The 20,241-nt window shown below is 45.4% G+C and overlaps 1 long non-coding RNA gene across 1 annotated transcript in view; it reads right to left on the bottom strand.

Moving 5' to 3' along the window:
- Positions 1-20,241, bottom strand: part of LOC139177347 (uncharacterized) — a 79,274-nt gene that overhangs the window by 7,775 nt on the left and 51,258 nt on the right. The gene's annotated exons all lie outside the window — the stretch shown is intronic.

Raw genomic sequence — 20,241 nt, 5'->3', positions numbered from 1 at the left:
GTCCTTTGAATGTACCTTGCTGGACAAACCAACACCTGGCGTTCTCATTCTCAGTTGTGGGTTCCGGGTCATGGGGGTGCAAAGGCTGCATCTCGCACACTAGACGTGTTGATGGAAATGGGGAGAATCTGCCTAACGTGCAGAGTGTCAGAGGAGCGGCACCGCATCCTTCTGACACTTGAAAATTGCAAATTTGAAAGATTCCTTCTCACTTGTCAGGAGTCCAGGCCTCCCCTGCACAGACGGCTCCCAGGCCTCACTCCCCTAGGTGGGATTTCCCACTGCCCCTGAGCCAGCCCACCGGTATCTTTGAGACCCACTGTTGGCACAGCAACTCAAGCGTCCTAGGCACTTGGTTTCAGAATGTTTTATCAGGACTCTTTCAGTTACAAGTGACTTTTAAAAGGAATATATTGGTTCAGGCACAGAAAAGATGTTGAGTAGGGGTTGCTTCAGGCATGGCTGGATCCAGGGGACTCTGTATGATTCTTTTCATGGGGTCTCCCCATGTGGCAGCTGTTAGGGGCAAGGTGGCCCCTAGAAGCCTTAACATCCTCCATCTAGTCCAGCTGTCCAAATATTGCTCAATCCATTTCTGCCACCCCCTTTTCATGTTCCTTAAATCAGCCAGGCATAGTCTTGCCTTTGGATAGTTGCACTATTCCAAGTGCCCAGAAATCCCTTCCTTCTCTGCTTCACAGCTGTGTATAACATCCCTTTACCTCCCACAAAGTGGCAGTTGCTCAGTTGTGTCCGACTCTGTGTGACCCCATGGACTGTAGCCTGCCAGGCTCCTCTGTCCAGGATTGCCTAGGAATTCTCTAGGCAAGAGTACTGGAGTGGTTAGCCATTCCATTCTCCAGGAGATCTTTCTGACCCAGGGATCGAATCTGGGTCTCCTGCATTGCAGGCAGATTCTTTACCATCTCAGCTACCAGGGAAGCTTTACCTCCCACAAAGCTTTGCTCAGATTTACCTTCTGAGGCTGCACCTGACCACCCAATTTAAAACTGGACTGCCTCTCCCTAGCATTCGCAGTCCTTACCTTGCTCATCCTCTGCCTGCTCCATAGCAATGAGTGCCTTCTCACTTACTCCACATGGTAGTTACTATCTCATTGTCCTCTAGCCCACTGGAATGTCTGTTTCATTCACCAAAATTTTTTCATCAGGGACAATATTTTTTTCACCAAGGACCTAGTAGAGTCATGTCATATAGCAGTTGCTCAATTTGTTGGGTGAATGAATGAAGCAGAAAGAAATCAATTCAACATCTACACATTGGAAATAAAGCAAATTAAAAACTCAGCCCTTTGGGAACCTCACTTTATGGTTGGCGAAGGCAGAGAATAAGTGAGATTTTTAGAAAGTACTAAATACATGGAGTTTCAGGTGACAACAAGTGCTGGGCGGGCAGACACAGCAAGTGTCCACAGTTAAGATGAGACCTAGTTCCTTTTGTATGCTGAGAACCTGGCAAGGATGAGATGATTCTTGGCTCCTCTGCTGTTTTGATATTACTCTTTTTGAAAGGGAGACAGGATAAGCACATTGCTAATGACAGTAATAAAGCATCTCCCAGATTTGTTTACAGGTTGTGTTTGCTTTTATTTTCATTTCCTTCCCGATTCAATTCAGGAGCAGGCGTGGGCAGCCCCCTGCCATTCCACATTCCCCTGACATTTCCCACTCACATGGTGTAAATGAAGAAATATGCAAACAGGGCTGGGAGCTGCTGGTGTTTGGAGCCCCTCTTGGGGGCGGCTGCTGCGTGAAGAAGAAGCGACCCAAACCAATAAGTGGGTATTGATTTGCATTGGCATTAATGTCTCTTTGTATCGACACAAGTATTTTATCAAAACCAGCCTGGGGGGAACATCCATCTTCATATTGACTTAAATAGAAGATATTACAGTGTGGGTGTTCTATCTACACACTGTAGACCTCTGCATACAAATACAGATGCATAATCAATATTTCATCATCAAATTATGATCTGGCTTTTGATGTTTTGCAAAGAGAATCTTAATAAGAGTTGGGGGCTTCTGTTAGCCATCCTTGTGTGGGCAGCAGGAAAAGACCCCTCTGGCTAGAGGAGGGATATGGTGGGAGCATTTGTAGACCAGAAAGCTGCCTCAGTTTTGCTGTTTGAGGCTCAGTCGTGGACATGCTCTAGGCCTGTTCATTTATCTACCCTGTGGCCCCCATTGCTGGACCATATCCAGACCCTCTTCAATCCCTTTCATCACTTCTGCATACCCTTCGGCTAGCTTCGCTGTACGCTTGCCTCCAGTGGTCAGCAGGTGCCACTCTTGTGCTTCTGGAACCACTTTAACTGTGAGAGTTGAGAGCTGAAGGCACTGAGTTTTCTGTCCCCCTGGAGTGGTCCCCAGGCAGAGACTGAGGAGTGGGCGTAGGAAAGCCCAGCTCCCTGGGTCAAGTTCCTGAGGTATCAGCTGGAAACTGCCCCCGGCTTTGATCCTGCTCCTGTTCTTCCCCTCCCCACTTTCTTGCCTACTTCTGCTTCCCCTACAGGGGACCCCCAGGAGCACTTCATACTTGGCACTTGCATGGGAAGCCTTGTCTGCTCCAAGAAGTCTGACTCTGCACATGCCACCCATTCCCTGTGTCTGTTTATGGAGTCTTTCCTGTGCTCCAGGCACTGTGATAGCACTTAGGGACAGGACAATGAGGGAGTACTGATAGATACGGCCCATATCTCTGTGTCAGTTTTGGTACTTTAGATGGACTATTAAAAAAAAAAAAAAGGAAATCTCACGTGGACAGGAAATCAGAGGGCTCCAGGACCCTCACAATTCATTAGCACCATGCACCTGGTTCTTCCACCTCTCTGCTCAGCCAGGCACGGGGCTGGCTTCACCCTCAGGCTGGGAACAGGAGGCTGTGGCACTTGGAGCCAGCATCTCTTCTTGGGCCTTTCTCTTTAAAGCTGGGACACTTTCCTAGGTCCCTGTCTACCCCAGCAGGATGATCTTTGTCTCACTGGCCTGATGTAGGTCACATGCTGCTTCCCAAGCCTGTCCCTGGCAAGGGGGTAGAATTACCCTTGGGCCAGTCAGGTCCACCCTGGGGCCTGGGGGTTGAGGTGGTTTCTCCAGAGGCTTAGGGGATGTTCGAGGGGGTGGACTGCTGAACGCAATGGCCAGAGTTCTGTTAGGAGAGAAGGAGGGTTGATGCTGGGTGGGAACCGCTGTTCCTCTGTTGCTCTGCCTTCTAGATTCCTTCCTGCACCTCCCTCTGGCCACCACTTAACACCCACTGTCTGTTCATGCAGTTTGGTCTGTCTACATGGTGACTCCCCAAGGGCAGCAATCTGTTTTGCTTACCCCTGTATCCCTATGAATAGCCCAGTATCACACATATAATTACACTCAATAAATATCTGGTGAATAAGTGAATGGGAATAATAAAGGGACTGAACGAGTGCATGAATGAACATCTGTGATTTGAAGAGCAGATGCGAAGAGATGGTGAGGAGGTTTCCCATCCCCCTCCAGTGGGGCATGCCCTGTGATGATGGCAGGGCAAATGGACCGCTCCCAGAAGGAGCTGGGATACAGCAGGAGGGACTCCTTCCCAGGCAGCGAGGGCCCTGGCTTTGGGTGAGAAAGGCTGGGGCTCACCTGGGCTCTGATACCAACTTTAGGTATTACCTCTGCTCCCTGGGTCTCACCACTGTTTTTCCAAAGATTTATTAATTTTTTAATCTTTGGTTGTTCTGGGTCTTCATTGTTGTGCTGTCTCTAGTGGGGGCTGCTCTCTAGTTGCGGTGCACGGGCTTCTTGTTGCGGTGGCGTCTCTTGTTGCGGAGCACAGGCTCTAGGCACACGGGCTTGAGGAGTTGTGGCTCCCGGACTCTAGAGCTCAGGCTCAGCAGTTGTGGCGTGGGTGATCTTCCCAGACCAAGGACTGAACCGCTGTCTCTTGCATTGCAAGGCAGATTCTTACCCACTGGACTACCAGGGAAGCCCCTCTTTCTTATACTTTTAATTGGAAGATAACTGCTTTACAATGTTGTGTTGGCTTCTGCCATACAAAAACAGTAATCAGCTACAAATAAATTTATATATATATACACACACACACACACACACACACACACACACATATATATATACATACACGCTCCCTCTTGAGCCTTCTTCCTATCAGCCCCCAACCCACTCCTCTCTGTTGTCAAAGAGCATTGATCTGATCTCCCTGTATTATACAATGACTTCCCGCTAGCTATCTATTTTACACATGGTAGTGAATATATGTAAATGCTACTCTCTCAATTTGTCCCATGGACCTCACTACTTTCTCGAGAGAAATTGGGAGGATCCGATCATTGACCAATTTGTTGGACACTTATTACCTGAAGATGGCAGGATACATGCAGGAAAAGCAGAGGATGTGATGCAGGCATCTGGGTGTGGATCTAGCTGTGGGGCTTAGAGCTGGGTCTTTAAACTAAGGTTGAAGGGTGAGGTTTGAGGGATGCACAATTGGGCAGCTGGAGGTGGAAATGGGGACGCGTTGCAGGCAGAGAGAAAAAAGCAGGTAGACAGACCTTGGGCAGGCTTGTTTGAGGAAAACAAGGCTGGCCTGGCATGAACTAGGGGTGGGGAGTGGTGCGTGGTAGGAGACAAGGCAGCGAGGTCAGTGGGAGCCCAAGCCAGGAGGCGGGACAGCGCAGGCTTTATGCTTTATTCTCAGGGTAGCAGACATCACTGGTGAGCCTGGGAGCGGAGGGGTGGGGAGGGGAAAGGAGATGGAGGGTAGACGAGGTGAGGGGCTGCTGCTGTCTCCCAGCTGGAGGTGAGGTGTCTTAGAGCAGTGCAGTGACAATCACAAAGGAGAGAAAAGGCCTGACTGGAGAGGTCCTCAGGAAGTGGTCTGGTAGCAGGGAGTCTGAGATTCTGTCTTGGCTGGGTGTCAAGGACACGTGCCCTGCCCTGCTTTTTGAGCAGTGTAAACCAGGCTCTCCTCATCCAGGAGAGAAGCTTTCTTTCACCCCGTGCCCAGGGAAGGAAGGGGTGAATCAAGCATAATGCAGTTAAGAAATACTATGTAATCAATCACGCTAGCTTAAATTAAATGCAGTGTTCAAACGTGTTGCCTAACGTTTTTTCCATATCAAGCAGAGGCCAGGGTGGATAACCAGCATATTTAAAGTATCACTATTTGAAGCTGGAGAAAGGCATCCTCATTATTTTTAGTGAATGAGAAGGTTTTTTGAGGGGAGGGAATAAGGGAAATGTTTTGGGGCATAAATTCTAGAAAAACTGACTTTTTCTAAACTCTGTCCAAAATGAGGTATAATGTCATGGCAAGTGTGTGGAATTTGGAGTTGGAAGGCTACACTTGAATCCCACTCATGCTGTGTGACCTTTGGTCATTAGCCTCTCTGATTCTTGTTTATTTATTTTTGCCTCTAAGATGGGGATGATAACAGTTGCTTCAGACGGTGACTGTGGGTATGAAATGAAATAATGTTAGTGGAAGTGCTTTATCAGCTGCAAAGCACTATTAAATGAAAGGATTATCAAAAAAGTATTTTTTTAAGGAAAAGATAAATAACTGGAAGATATTATGGAATTAATGTTAGTTAATTCATTAACTAACGTGTTAGCTAACATCTAAGGGGTGTGTTAATGTCTTTATCCTTAGGAGACACATACCAAAGTGTTTAGGAGTGAAATGTTAAGATGTCTAGAACATTCAAATTGTTCAGCAGAATCCAAAATTGCACAGCTCAATGCATTATCTGTCTATATGTACATCTCCATCTATTTATATCTATATCCATATATTGAAAGACATAAGGAAAATGTGATATAACATTAACCACTGGGGAATCTAGCTGAAGGGCACGAGTGTTTATTAAGTTATTCTAAACTTTTCAGTAGATTTGAAAACTTTCAAAATAAAAAGCAGGAGGAAAAGCCACTTAAAACTGGACTGTAGATCTAAGTACAAAAGGTGGAAGCAGTACCTCAGGAGGCCACCAAAGGCAGTGTCTTCCTGCCCTTGGCCTTCAGTAGGAAATGGCAGTCAGGGTACATGGGGCCTGGCAGGGATAGAGTGGAAGGAAGAAAAGCCCCATGTCTCTCCCTGCTCCCTCCTGTCTCTTCCTGGTGCCTCCCACAGGCTGAACCCACTCAGATGCCAAGGGCAGAGCCTGATGATGAAATCTGTGGGCATCAGCCTCCAAGGGCATGAAGCTGGGAGCACGGCGGAGGATGGATTCAAAGAGACCGGAGAATGACCAGCTCCCTCCTTCTCCAGCAACGGGCAGGCAGATACTCATTTCTTTCAGTTCTCCTAAGGCTAAGTCACAGGAAAATGACATCGTCCTGACCAAACCTTCACCTGGATTAAATCATGTGCTGCTGCGGCTGCTGATTTTCAACCCCCACCCCACCCTGAAAGGAGTTCAGGGTGGACGACAGAAATGAGGCACTCCGTGCTCCTTGGGGTGGGTGGGTGGGGCAGGGGGGACTTCAGATAGGTATTTTCAGGAGCTGATTTTATGAGACCAATTCTTATATCTTTGGGAAATATATTCTAGAGAAGTACCAAAATCCTTCATGGTGAAGACTGCTCCTCATGCCTAGGAAAAGCTTCATAAGACAAGTAGAAACTTTCTGGAAAAATATGTGCTTGATTGCATGTACTCCCTCTTCTCTTGGTGGCTCACTGGTAAAGAATCCACCTGCAATGCAGGAGACCCCGGTTCAGTTCCTGGGTCAGGAAGAGCCCCTGGAGAGAGGACAGTCTACCCACTTCAGTATTCTTGGACTTCCCTGGTGGCTCAGATGGTAAAGAATCTGCCTGCAGCGCAGGAGACCTGGGTTCTGTTCCTGAGTTAGGAAGATCCGCTGGAGGAGGGCATGGCAACCCACACCAGTGTTCTTGCCTGGAGAATTCCATGGACAGAGGAGCCTGGCAGGTCACAGTCTGTGGGGTCGCAAAGAGTCAGACACGACTGAGCAACTAAGCACAGCACCTCTTCACCAAAATCATATATATACTGACAGGTTCCTGGACTCTTTGGAGCAGTCTCTCAGAGCTATCTGAGGTGCTGTCTCCTGGGCTGCAGGCCTCATTTTGCCCCAAATAAAACTTAACTCGCAACTCTCGTGTTGTGCATTTTTTTAAGTCAATAGACATGATGCCAGAGACTACTGCAGCCATGCTGCCACCACGATGGAGGGAAGGCCAAGTGGGTGGCAGAGCAGCCCGTTACAATTCTCGTTACAATTCTGTGCCCAAATCCAATGGGTGTGGGGGCTTCCCATATGTACATGCATGCTAAGTCACTTTAGTCGTGTCTGATTCTTTGCGACCCCAAGGACTGTAGCTTGCCAGTCTCCTCTGTCCATGGGATTTTCCAGGCATGAATACTGGAGTGGGTTTCCATGCCCTCCTCCAGGGGATCTTCCTGACCCAGGGATCGAACCTGCAAGTCCTGCGGCTCCTGTACTGCAAGCGGATTCTTTACCGTTGAGCCACTGGGGAAGCCCAGGTGTTTCCCACATAATCAAGCAATACTCTGACACCAGGCATGTGTCCCATAATTCCTGATGCTGCATCAGATCCCATAGGTTAAGGTCTCCATCCTCCAAGGCTGCCTCACATCACACTTGAGATGCCAATCACAGCCCAGCTTGCTCTTGACTGGCTGTAGGTCAGAGGTTCCAATGAATCCCTGCTTTGGATCCATTAATTTGCTGGAGTGGCTCAAAAAACTCAGAAAAAAGAGTTTACTTACTAGATTACAGATTTATTATAAAAGGATAAAATACAGGAACAGTCAGATAGAAGAGACGCACAGGGCAGCGTTGAGAAAGGGCAGGAGACTTCCAAACCCTCTCCAGGCACACCACTCTCCCCAAATTGCCATGTGCTTGCTCTCTGAACCCCAACCTTCTGGGTTTTTATGGAGGCTTCATCACATAGGCTAGGTTGATTCATTCATTGACCTTTGGAGACTGCACTCCATCTCCAGACTCTCTGCCCTCCTTGGAGGTTAGGGATGGGGATGGGGGTTGGGGCGGTGGTTCTCCTGGCAACCAGCCTCCGTCCTCACTAACATAACGAGGCATCTTTATTGCTCTTATTTCTTGGGAGATTCCAAGAGTTTTAGGAGCTCTGTGCAGGAAACAGGACCAAATAACATATTTCTTCATATAAATCACAGTATCACACCCTTACTAAGAGCCTTGACACTGTTGAACACCTGGGTCAAACCTGGGTCACCTGCTGCCAGGCTTCTTCATGTGAGGAGGTCTTCCATTATGAAGCCCCTTGGTTGGACATCTGGTCTCTGGCTCCCAGGAGCATCCTAACTAAGGAACAAGTTAAAGAGGTCTGTTTGTCTCATATGCCTTAGTCACATCCTTCCCCTCACCTTCTAGAATTTCCACCCTGATGGCAACAAGAGACACAAAACAAAGACAACAAGGGAATGGGCAATAAGCAAGAGAAAGGTATTGAGAGGAAATCTAGTGAATCAGAGGAGGAAAATGTAGAAATATGCTCTATATTGTAAAACAACTGTACTCCAGTAAAGATTAGTTAAAATAAAGAAATACGCTCTATTGTTTGGTGATAGACATACAGGGCACTAAGCTAATGGATTTAGGAGACATTGCTGTGGCCTGTGTAGCAAATGCTGTCAGTTCTAGCCCAGACCTCCCAGGTCCCTTAATCAACTGTGCACCCATCTTCCAGCTTCTATAGGCTCTTTTTCCACCTGTGACCTTCAGGGGATATTCCTTGTGCCTTAGAGCTGCACCCCTTCTGCAGAGAGCCTGAAGCACCCAAGGTGGCCTTTAGCCAATGTCCAGTCCCTGTGAAAACAAACAAGCCTCGCATCCTCTGTCCCAAGGCTGGACAAACCCGGAGATGCCATTTGTGCCTAAGCCCCTCTTGTGACCAGGATGCATCTGGGATTTCACCTCAACTGCTTTGGATTTCACCAAACTGGTTTGGCTTCCTCCCTTTCCCCATCCTGCTCCCACCCCACTCTGTTGCCTCTGGGGAGCACTGTAGGCGATGACGGTGTGAATCACCTGGAAAAGGTTTCTGGAGTCTTTGTACCTGGGAGCCCTGGCCAGCACCAGCCTGTGGTCTCTCAACTGCCCCTGACCTTAGCACAGACCTCCCTCACTGCCCCTCCTCTGAGGTGGGGCCACCCAGGCCCACTATTGCCCAACCCCTGACCCTCTCTCAAGTACTTACTTCATTTGCAAGTGTTTTTTCCTCACCATAATGTCATTAACTCCAGGAGGGACCTGAAAGCCAGGCATTTATCTGACAGTGATGTCTGTCCTGCTCGATGCGGTTTCTGCAGGGCAAGAAGCAGTCAGGAAGTCACAGAAGGAAGGGGACATCTGCTCCAATACAGATGTCTTTAACATTTCCTGCTAAAGCTTCTCCCTTCACAATCAATCCTTGCCCTTTGCTGACCCTGGGACATGCTAAGACCTTGAGATTGGCAGACTGTGCCACCAACGTTACTTCCCTGATTACACATTTTGGTCACTAATCTGGGACTACATCAGTGGTTCCCTATCCTGAATGCTACTTAGATTCCCCTGGGAGCTTTTCTAAATGCACCCACCCCCACTGTCCTCCCCTCCTGGATCACTGGGCAGGGGGCTTAGGCGTCAGCATTCTTCAACCTCCGCCGCCCCCCTGCCCCCTGCCCAGGTGACTGCAGTGTGCAGCCAGGACTGAGAACTGCTGCTGTGCAGGAAGGAGTGTGTCCTCGGGGAGTCACTGCTAAGGCACCAGGCTTCTCTCCACCTGGGGTCGTTGGTCACCTTCGTTCTGGATAAGAGGCTGCTGGATGCTCCTGGCTTCTTTCCTGCTGCTCTCCTAGGTCCTACCTCTACTTTGTAAAGTGTCTGTTTATTTAAATATTCAAGTATAGGGCTTCTCTGAAACTGTGAGCATTTCTGAAGATCATCAATTGTTGGTCATCATAATATCCAAGGAAGCAGAGTCTGAAGATGGATATGGGGAAAAAGGCATTCTTCCCAGTGTCAAGCGTCACCTGAACTTATGCTTTGATGGAAACTTGTGTCTTCCTGATGAGCAGAGCAACAGAGAGTGTGTTAGAGGAAAGAGGGCCTAACGGGGAGGCTTAGATACTCTGCTTACAGACTTTTTTAGAACATGCTGGTTTACTTTTTTGAAGGGCCTCATGCTCAGTTGCTAGTCATGTCCAGCTCTTGAGACCCCATGAACTATAGCTGCCATGTTCCTCTGTCCATGGAATTCCCCAGGCAAGCATACTGGAGTGGGTTGCCATTTTCTTCTCTAGGGGATATTCCCAACCCAGGGACCAAACCCGTGTCTCCTGCATTGCAGGTGGATGCTTTACCACTGAGCCACCTGGGAAGACCTGTGAAAAGCCTATTGGGTTGCAAAGATTGCTTTTTTTTTAATAAAACTCAGTTTATCACTTAGACATCAGACAGAAATATTTTACCAAGGCAGTCAGAAGTGCCACTCTGAACAACAATTTAGCCTTTTCAAAATCATTCTCACTTTCCTGTTCTTTTCATCTATATTCAGGGAGAAAAAAGCAAAGCTTGATCTTCAGCTGAATAACATAAACCTCCATTAATTACCTAGAAAGATTTGCATTCCCCCCTCAGTCTAAACACTTTAATGCCCTCTATCAAAGGCACAGGTAGTCTGAGGGAGTTTCAGATCACCTCCACCACCACACTTCAGGAAATTCTGACCCTTTAAAATAATTTTAGGGGATGTGTTAATTCCTTCTCTTTAATGGTTACCCTGTGGATTCTCATATTTTCCTTTCTCTCATGTCTACCAGTTAAGAAAGATGCTGCTTCTTTATTTGATTAAAGATACTTTATCCAATTCTTGGCTTACATAGAAAAATAAAATCACTTATTTGAGCCTATGTAGAAAAAATAATCATTTGACAAATGGTATCTGCCACTTTTTATCAATTTGGTGGGGGAGGGAGTGAATACATGCAACATTTATGTACTGTATGATACCAGGTCATCTAGCCTCTTGACCCTGAAAAACATTTCTGAGTTGGAGTTATGTACCACAGAGAAATAATTGCCATTTTCTGGTGCACAGATATCAGGTATTACTATGGCCCTTGTCCCATTGCCTGTGGTTCTTTCTTTATGCATTCATCCTTCTTCTACATCAGTGGGTTTCAACTCTGTCTGCCCAGAACTTGGGGCTTAAAAATATATGGGTGTGTAAGCCCCTGGCCACAGAATTGGAAGTTCTGATTCAATTGGCCTGGGAGGCAGCTCAGCCTAGGTGTACACAGTAGTTCCCTAGGGGATGGTAACATGCAGGTGGGTTTAGAACAGCTGTGGTTGACATCAGCTCATTCTGGTAGCAACACTACCTCCTTCACCTGGTACCCCAGCATCTGCCACAGAGTCTGGTACATGACAAGCATTCACAAGTCTGCTGTGAATTATATCCCAAATGGAAGCTGGAATCCCGATACCACCACAATACCACCTCTTCTGATGTATTTCCCAGATGCTATTATTAAGCAAGGAGTCTTAGGGTCATCAATTCTAAAGAGGCAGGATTGCTGTCATACTAATGTGTCATGGTTCACTCTGGGTCACATGCCATTACTTGCAAACACTCAAAGACAATAACATAGCATTTAGCCTAAAAAAATGAGTCAATATATTGAAAAGAATTATTAAGTCATTTAAAAAGGCACAGCAATAGATCCTAGACATATAAACCCAAGCAGCACAAATATCAATGGTACCTAATTACTTTCATTCACTCAAAACTGTAGAGAACACTACTCAGAATAAACACCCATTTCTTCCACGTGGCTTTCAGGCAAAATTTTGAAATAGCTTCCTGAATTCAAAAGCAAGCAGCCGAACTGTCAATTTTTGGCCTCATTTTGGCTGGTTAGCTGACTGGCTGGCTGACTGATGGATCGAGTCGTGTGTTTCTTCATTTGTCTCAGGCCTTTGAGCCTCTTGGTGCTGGGCAGTGCCCTAAGCACTGGGAAACAGTGGTGAAAACAGGCAGCTTGTGTCTGATCTCAGGGAGCTCATATTCAGTTGCGGGAACTAGACAGGACAGAAGTGAATAGCACGCAATTCAGGTAACAACCGGAGAAGGCAATGGCGCCCCACTCCAGTACTCTTGCCTGGAAAATCCCATGGACGGAGGAGCCTCATAGGCTGCAGTCCATGGGGTCGCTGAGGGTCAAACACGACTGAGCAACTTCACTTTCACTTTTCACTTTCATGCATTGGAGAAGGAAATGGCAACCCACTCCAGTATTCCTGCCTGGAGAATCCCAGGGACGGGGGAGCCTGCTGGGCTGCCGTCTATGGGGTTGCATGGAGTTGGACATGACTTAGCGACTGAGCAGCAGCAGCAGCAGCAGCAGCAGCAGCAGCAGGTAACAACTGCCATGATGAAAACAAAGCAGGCGGACCTAACACTGAGGGGCCAGGGGTCCACTTCTGCCTGGTGGTCAGGGAGGGCTTCTCTGGGAGGTGACTGGGCAGGTGAGGTCTGAGTGTCAGAGCGCAGAATATATTGGGCAAGGAGGTGCAAAGGCACAGGCTGGAAGTGGCTGGCAGCTTGAGAAGCAGAAAGGCCAGGGGCTAGAGCTTAGCAAGTTAGGAAGGGGTGGTATGAAATGTGAAGCGGGAGCCTGATCACATAGGGCTTTGTGCACCGTGGTAAGGAGTTTGTGTGCATACATGCTAAGTCGCTTCAGTTGTGTCTGATTCTTTGTGACTCTATGGACTGCAGCCTGGCAGGCTCCTCTATCTATGAGATTCTTCAGGCAAGACTACTGGCGTGGGTTGGCATGCCCTCCTCCAAGGGTTAGGGAGTTTGGGTGGATGCGATTAAGATGGTCAATGATCTCATCAATTTTATCTGTAACAGAGTCGCTACCACAGAAGGGGGCTACAGTGAGAAGGTTGATTGTGTGAGTTTTGTAGCTCTGGGAAGCCATTCCATTGGATCAAGCCAACAGAAGTTATTACAAGAATTTTCTTTTCTTCTGGAGTGTCAGAATGGGAGTTGGGGTGTTGTGCCAATTCACCTGAATGAAACACTCTTCCCCATAAATAGCCATATGGTTTGTCTTCTCTCTTCATGTAAACCTTTGTTCAAATGTCGCTTCCCCAAAGAGGCATGTCCTCCCTACCATGCATCTCTCTAAATTCCCTACTCTCATTCCGGTGGTCTTTACAAGTCTGACCACTACTAGATATTATACATCTGTTTATTTCAGACTTCCCCCTCCCCATTGGAATATAAGCCCTTGAGGTCAAAGACTTCATTTGTTTTGCTTTATATTTTTTGTTTTGTTTATATTTTGTTTTCTGCTATATTCCCAACATTCAGCATAATCTCTGGCACAACAAACACTTAGAAAATAAATTTCTGGGAATAAACACCATCGGATTTTTGCTGCATCCATTTGAGCATGAGGGACTTGGGAGAGTCCTAGGATTCTTAGGCTTCTATTTGCCCAGCACATTCGTGTCCCTTCTAATCTTTCTGCCTTAATCACTTTAAATGTACTGACAAGCACAATTGACCAATTAATAGTGCTTATGCTTTTGTTACATCATTTGTAATCCATGATGCTCTTTCTATTTGTAACGGTCTTTCAATTTTTCATGACTCAAAATGGAGGACATACATAATGAATACAAATAGCAAACTGATTAAATGTAATGCATATTCTACTGCTTGCTGGGTTTATGCCTGTTATTAATGACAGAAATCCAGCAAATTCTCATGAAAACACCGATGACATACAACCTTTAATGCAAGATGTTGGAGCACTAGGGGTCCTAAATTTTCCTAATTACTGAGCAACAGCAGACATTAATTTCCCAGACGGCAACCTTTGTAAATAAGAACATCAGCATGGCTGCTTTGTCCAAGTTCTTTTTTGCTGAATACAAAACCCATCACGCAATCCATTTTTATCCACCAGACTATTTGTGTTGTGTTTCAAAAAAAAAAAAAAAAAAAAAACAGATACACTTGAGAGATTGCTTTATGAACAAAGTATAAAGGACACCACTTGTGCAAAATCAAATTTACTGTCTACTGAGGGACTGCATGTTTTTTGGAATGCTAATATACTATGATACAGATTTCACATAGCTTCAGCTGGTGGGCTGAGCATCAAAGCATCACAAAGGTGATAAAGCAAAACAAGAAAGAAGAAAGGGATTAGAGTCTGAAATGGAGAATATGGTAGAGGAGATGCTTTTAAGAGACCCACCTGGCTAAACGTGCAGTCTTGGTCTCAGATTGCCAAAGGATGAGCTGGTTTGCAATGAGAGGCCGTGGGAACCAATCTTTTCTTCTCCCCACTAGATAGAAAACCTTCTGGGAAGCAGGTGTGTCCTGTGAAACACTGGTGGGGAGGCTGACTGGTTTAGCTTGATTGGTACTGGGAAAACAGTCAAGCACTTGTCTGATGGGTCGGTAAAGAGAGTGGATGAGATGGATAGGAGCATCTGTTGAGGCCCACTTGTACTTAGAAGCCAGCATTCACAGCAGGCTTGATGCTACAAGCCTGACCACTGCTACTAAAATCTTCCTCCTCCCATACAAATTGGCTGTGCTGCAGAAGGAAGGCTGAGTGAGTGGAATGGCTGGCTATGGTCCATGCCTACCTCCCCAGCAGTCAAAGCCCTGACAGGTCTGCATCCATGACTAGCTGAGCTCTGAGTGAGTAGAACTCCAAACCCAGGGGAAGCAGGGGTCTGCCAAAGTGTGCCCAGCCAACCTGAGACCCACAGTGGTTTTGGTGAAGACTAAGCATCTGCCTGCAATATGGGAGACCTGGGTTCGATCCCTGGGTCAGGAAGATCCCCTGGAGAAGGAAATGGCAACCCACTCCAGTATTCTTGCCTGGAGAATCCCATGGACAGAGGAGCCTGGTGGGATACAGTCCACGGGGTCGCAAAAAGTCAGACACGACTGAATGACTTCACTTCAGTTCAAACCAGACTTAACAGATTCCCTTCTGTATTTTAAGTGTGTGCACCATCTTAGGTTGGAAACTCCAGAAAAGACCCAGAGCCAAGGATGTGAGAACCACGTGGTTTACTGGGAAGTAGAGGGAGCCTGGAAAGTTGAAGGAAACAGGGAGACAGGGAAGAGAAGGTGGATGGACAACATAGGGGAGGGGACATTCCTAAGTCACCTACCATGGTGGGTGACTGCAATTTAACCTCAGAGGGAAACTGGAAAACTGTGCTAAACACATGCCTTGGAATGACCTTGGTCAAGGGGGGTGAGGGGGCAGGTTATTTATCCCCATATATTCCACAGTCATTGGTTAAGGATGTCCCAGAGACGTATTAATTCCCAGGTACTTTGTCTGACAAAGTGAAGTGTACGTGGGTGAAGCACTAGCAGAGCTGGCTTCAGAAGTCACCCCCAGGGCTAAGGATTCCCTCTGGTGGATACAAGATCCACAGTCCCCCACCAAACTTCGGAAGCTCCACCATTACTCATGATAAACATGTCTGATAGACATACACTGGGCATTGAGTACACTGCTGAATGTGATTTGAAAGGGGAATGAAACTTAGACTCTTTGCTGAATTTTCCACTCTATGGAGACAGCAAGACAGATTTCTTGCTAAAATTTAGGAAATACACATGCCCTCCTCCCCCACTGTCATATGTCTATGTGAGAGAATAAAGAATTCACAACTAGTTCTATAAAAAGAGCCAAACTCAGAAAAGAAATACATTCACAGACCATAGAGTAAGAGACAGTGCAGAGACAGGAGAGAAGGGCAGAGGGAAATGAAGACTTCATTTATTATAATTTGAAAAAAAAAAAAAAGCCTCAAATACTTTTGGTACCTTTAAACATTTTCCCCAGATGAAGCCCAAGGTAATATACGTGTGCTGGAACATTCTGATTGTCACCTTGGGTCTGGTTGTCAAGACCTCATTATGTACTAGAATTTATCTTTTAAAGCCAAAGAATTCCTCAGTGTCTCTACTTCTTTGGGTATCTTAGTTGTGAAAATCCATTCTTAACAGATAATAATAAAAATTGCACTATTTAGCATTTATTTAGTCATTATTAATGAACTGTTTTGTATGTATTATCAAATATAACAAACATATGGTTAGCTATCATTTCCCAAATTTAACACAGAAAGATGCTAAGGCTCAGAGGGGTTAAGTGACTAACCCAAGCTCACTCAGCAAGTGGAGTTAGGATTTCAAACCAGGTATTCTGATTCCAGACCCACATCTGTGCATTCTTTTTCTTCCACGCGTCCTATTTCTTTAATAACCAAGTGTTTTGATAAACATAAATCCTGTCCTATTTGCTTATAGCCCAAGACTGTGAAGATGTTTGACATTTTATTCCATGGTAAGTATAACACCTTCACATGAAATGTCCTAGGACAAAGCCATTCAAAGAGAAGAGAAGCTTCAGCTTCCCAAGGGCCACATTTGGTTTCTCCTGCAGCACGCCCAGGTCACTGTACTAGTAAAACCATTTCGGTTTTATCTCACACCCACAACACTGCTCTCTAAATCTACAGAGTCCACGTGAGATGCGGGAAATCAACTCTCTTCACCTCTCTCGGCTCCCAAGTGAGACTATTCAACTACTGGTCTCCATACTGAGTAAAACTATGAAACATGCAAATACCACTGCCTTCGTATTAACTTTTATTGGCATTTCCTAAAGAAAAGAAGGCTATGTGTGTGATGAGAGATGGAACCACTGCTTAGAAAGCACTTGAGCAATTGCTTCGATTCACATTTATTACAGTGTGATCCCGTGCCTAAAAAAGAATTGACATTTTTTTCTGGTGTGGCTTATAAACGCAGAGGCAGAGAGGCCTCTCATGCTTCTAAACATCTCTTCAGGAAGAGATGAGAGGGAAAAAGCTCATGCCTGACAGTGCTAAAAGCTTATGGTTTGCTTTTCCATGGTATTTCTATTACAGTGTAAGTGTGTAGATGGCATAAGCACATATGCACATAAATGCTATTTGCTAAATTTAAAAGAAAGATGGTTTTCCCACTTGTAACACTTAGGGATTTATAAAAGATAATGCTTTGAGAGCCAGCAAAATCAACTACTACACACACATAAAAGACCCTCTTATTTCTCTAAATATTTAGAGAATTAGTCTAGAGAAGGCCCACAGCAGGATCTACCAAAGTTAGACTGGATGAAATACTGAAAGCGCACCTGGGGACAGCTTATGTGCACAAGTGTGGATGTGTGTCCGGGGTGTGTGTGTGTGTGTGTGTGTGTGTGTGGATATGTATGTCTATACCCACACACAGAAGAGAATATACACTTTTAAGCTAAACCACTCAAGAATTCCATCATTCTATCTTCACTTATTCTTTCCACATGATTGTGTTCAGTACTAAGAGCAGCATTGGCTGTGTCAGACCCAATCTGTTAGACCCAATAAGTCAGGAGGATATATTTAGGGATTGGGACTGGTCATAATGTGACTATTTCATCTACATGTTATCTGACCCTTATAATAAGTGATTGCTGCAGTGTGATGAAGTGCAGCCTGCTCTCTAGCTAGACAGCCCCAGCGCCTTTGCCTTCAACACATGAGAGCAATGGCAGCCCCAGTGTGGGGAGGGAGGCAGAGATTTGTGCAGTGTGGTTTGAGATCCCCTTGTCAGGTCTTCTGATGCGGAACAGGACTGGGCAGCACTAACAGCACGCCTAACTAGGATATTTAGGTCTTAGAGACATCATTGTTTCTGAAAACTACTTGTGAGTCTCCCTCCCTTGCCCCAGATATCCAGCCAGAAACAAATACAAGAATATGGCATTGTGCACAGAAGTCCCCAAAGATGGCATTATAAGGACTGAGAGCATGGAATAAAAGACATAGGTTAATATAAATTTCAGAAAAGCCCTTATGTATACTTATAGCGGATTCATGCTGTTTTACAGCACAAAACCAACACAACATTGTAAAGCAATTATCCTCCAATTAAAAATAAATTTTAAAAAATTCTAGCCTTTCACAAAAACTGATTAGTTAAAGTCATTATTTACAAAATAAAGTCAAGCATTTACTGTTGCTTAAGCTTTGCTCGACAACTTCTTAGTAGTCAGGACAAAAGATGCTAGGGCAATGAGCCAGACAGATGATGCTAAATAATAATATCATACTGTTATTAAATTAAGTAAGTAATAAAGTAATAAATACTTTTTATTATCATTTTAATTATTTAATTACTTAATTATATTCTTTATTATTATCAGATAATCACGAAGGTGTGATCACTCATACTCACCTAGAGCCAGACATCCTGGAATGTGAAGTCAGGTGGGCCTTAGGAAGCATCACTACGAACAATGCTAGTGGAGGTGATGGAATTCCAGTTGAGCTATTTCAAATCCTAAAAGATGATGCTGTGAAAGTGCTGCACTCAATATGTCAGCAAATCTGGAAAACTCAGCAGTGGTCACACAACTGGAAAAGGTCAATTTTCATTCCAATCCCAAAGAAAGGCAATGCCAAAGAATGCTCAAACTACTGCACAATTGCACTCATCTCACATGCTAGTAAAGTAATGCTCAAAATTCTCCAAGCCAGGCTTCAGCAATACGTGAACCATGAACTTCCAGATGTTCAAGCTGGTTTTAGAAAAGGCAGAGGAACCAGAGATCAAATTGCCAATATCTGCTGGATCATCGAAAAAGCAAGAGAGTTCCAGAAGAACATCTATTTCTGCTTTATTGACTATGCCAGAGCCTTTGACTGTGTGGATCACAATAAACTGTGGAAAATTCTGAAAGAAATGGGAATACCAGACCACCTGATCTACCTCTTGAGAGACCTATATGCAGGTCAGGAAGCAACAGTTAGAACTGGACATGGAACAACAGACTGGTTCCAAATAGGAAAAGGAGTACGTCAAGGCTGTATATTGTTACCCTGATTATTTAACTTATATACAGAGTACATCATGAGAAACGCTGGGTTGGAGGAAGCACAAGCTGGAATCAAGATTGCCAGGAGAAATATCAATAACCTCAGATATGCAGATGACACCACCCTTATGGCAGAAAGTGAAAAAGAACTAAAGAGCCTCTTGATGAAAGTGAAAGAGGAGAGTGAAAAAGTTGGCTTAAAGCTCAACATTCAAAAAACTAAGATTATGGCATCTGGTCCCATCACTTCATGGCAGATAGATGGGGAAACAGTGGAAACAGTGGCTGACTTTATTTTTTTGGGCTCCAGAATCACTGCAGATGGTGACTGCAGCCATGAAATTAAAAGGCACTTACTCCTTGGAAGGAAAGTTATGACCAACTTAGACAGCATATTAAAAAGCAGAGACATTACTTTGCCAACAAAGGTCTGTCTAGTCAAGGCTATGGTTTTTCCAGTAGTCATGTATGGATGTGAGAGTGGACTGTGAAGAAAGCTGAGCACCAAAGAATCGATGCTTTTGAACTGTGGTGTTGGAGAAGACTCTTGAGAGTCCCTTGGACTGCAAGGAGATCCAACCAGTCCATCCTAAAGGAGATCAATCCTGGGTGTTCATTGGAAGGACTGATGTTGAAGCTCAGACTCTAATCCTTTGGCCACCTGATGTGAAGAGCTGACTCATTGGAAAAGACCCTGATGCTGGGAAAGATTGAGGGCAGGAGGAAAAGGGGACGATAGAGGATGAGATGGCTGGATGGCATCACCGACTCAATGGACATGGGTTTGGGTGGACTCAGGGAGTTAGTGATGGACAGGGAGGCCTGGCGTGCTGTGGTTCATGGGGTCACAAAGAGTTGGACACTTCTGAGCGAGTGAACTGAAAGTAATGTATCTTTTTATATAAAATGTATAATATAAATTATGAATTAATGCAATATCTAAATAAATCAGGGGTAAAGAAACTTCCTACAAGGCAGGCAGGTTCGATCACTGGGTCCAGAAAATCCCCTGGAAAAGGAAATGGCAACCCACTCCAGTATTCTTGTCTGGGAAATCCCACGGACCGAGGAGCCTGGCAGGCTACAGTCTGTGGGGTCACAAAGTCAGACACAACTTAGTGACTAAACCACCACCAAATAACTTAAAAATGGAAAAGGAATGATAAGTCAAAAGTAGTTCTCTAACAACTTGAAATAATTCTGCAAGCCTTAGATACCTGTGAAGTTGGAACACTATAGAAAATAAAATGT

Source organism: Bos indicus, chromosome 18 (genome assembly GCF_029378745.1).
Source record: "Bos indicus isolate NIAB-ARS_2022 breed Sahiwal x Tharparkar chromosome 18, NIAB-ARS_B.indTharparkar_mat_pri_1.0, whole genome shotgun sequence".
NCBI classification, from domain to species: Eukaryota; Metazoa; Chordata; class Mammalia; order Artiodactyla; family Bovidae; genus Bos; species Bos indicus.
This window is presented reverse-complemented; position numbering and strand designations above follow the sequence as displayed.